Source organism: Myotis davidii, unplaced genomic scaffold (genome assembly GCF_000327345.1).
Source record: "Myotis davidii unplaced genomic scaffold, ASM32734v1 scaffold586, whole genome shotgun sequence".
Lineage (NCBI taxonomy): Eukaryota > Metazoa > Chordata > Mammalia > Chiroptera > Vespertilionidae > Myotis > Myotis davidii.
The window spans coordinates 107,746-109,553 of record NW_006296809.1 but is presented as its reverse complement, the minus strand read 5'-3'; positions in this window follow the sequence as shown (position 1 = coordinate 109,553).

Below are 1,808 nucleotides of genomic sequence, written 5' to 3'. Positions count from 1 at the left end.
CGTTTCCCAAAGGCTCGCCTGGGAGCCAGTGGCAGGAACAAAGCGGAAGGAGAACAATAAGGGATCCGCGGAGGGACTGGCCACCCACCTGCGAGGAGAGGCCCAGGGTGGACACCAGGCCTCCTCCCCGGGGTGTGCATTCCACTCCCAACGGCCTGCACGTCAACAAGTGCCAGAATAACATGAAGTAATGATGGGAAAGTTTCACTTTCCATTTACCAACTTGCGAAAGTAACACACTGAGACAATCTTGTCGCGGTTCACTCAGAAATAACATAAAATAGTGACAACCAAACTTCCCAGGGATGGTCGCCCATATTTGTTCAGTTTTTTTTTTAATGAAAGAGCTGTGTCTTTTATTTCCTACACATATGAACTCGTGGACATTATTGAGAAAGTGAAAAGGCTACCCACAAAAATGGGAGAAAATATTTACAAATCATATGTCAGATAAGGGTCTAGTACCCATAATATAAAAAGAAATGTTACAATTCAACAAAAATATTACTCGATTAAAAATTGGTCAAAGGACTTGAACAGGCATTTCTCCATAGAAAATATATAAATGGGCACAGCCTCATGAAAATATGCTCAATATCATTGGGCACTAGGGACATGCTAGTTAAAGCCACAACAAGATATGTCACACCCACTAGCATGACTATAAATAATAATAATCTATAATAATAAAAGCATAACATGCTAATTAGACCAGACGACCTTCCAAGCGAAGCCAGGGCTGCAAGGGAAGCCTAGGTCCCGGGTGCCAGAGGGAAGCCGGTGCCGGCAGCCGCGGGAAGGAAGGCCTATTCTTGCACGAATTTTGTGCACTGGGCTACTAATAATTAATAATAGAACAAGTTAACGAGGATGTAGAGAAACTGGAGCTTTCACACGTTGCTGATGAGAATGGGAAACGGCGCAGCTGCTATGGAAAACAGACATCCCCCCAAGTTAAACAGCCCTGGCTGGTGTCTCAGTTGGTCAGAGCGGCATCGTGTGCCCCGAAGGGTCAGGCTCAACTCCCAGACGGGGCACATACCCAGGTTTTGGGTTCGATCCTGGGTCAGGGTGAGTACTGGAGGCAACCAATCCGTGTTCCTTTCTCTCTCTCTCTCCCCCTTTGCTCTCCGCTTCTCTCTTTTGAATCAATGAAAGCTATACCCTCTGGGGAGGGTTAACAACAGCAAAAAGTCAGAGTGGCAAAAACAAAATGTTTTGAGTATGAATCTTTAAATATGTTTTTTTATTAATTTTTAGAGATAGAGGAAGGGAGAGGGATAGATAAATAGAAACATTATATGATGAGAGAGGAACATCATTGATCAGCTGCCTCTCACACACCCCCCTACTGGGGATCAAGCTTGCAACCTGACCAAAATCAACTAGCAGTGACGGCGAACCTTTTGAGCTCGGCGTGTCAGCATTTTGAAAAACCCTAACTTAACTCTGATGCCGTGTCACATATAGAAATTTTTTGATCTTTGCAACCATGGTAAAACAAAGACTTATATTTTTGATATTTATTTTATATATTTAAATGCCATTTAACAAAGAAAAATCAACCAAAAAAGTGAGTTCGTGTGTCACCTCTGACACGCATGTCATAGGTTCGCCATCACTGACCTAGTGACTTGGTTCCTGGGTCAATGGTCAACCACTGAGCCACACTGTCTGGGCTGCATATAAACCTTGACCGTTCCTCCCCTCCATCCCCCAAAACTCTGATAAGGCACCAAAATCGTTAACACACACAAAAATGATTTTTAAAAACTTTTAAAAAATTATTTTAAGTTATATCTTGACCC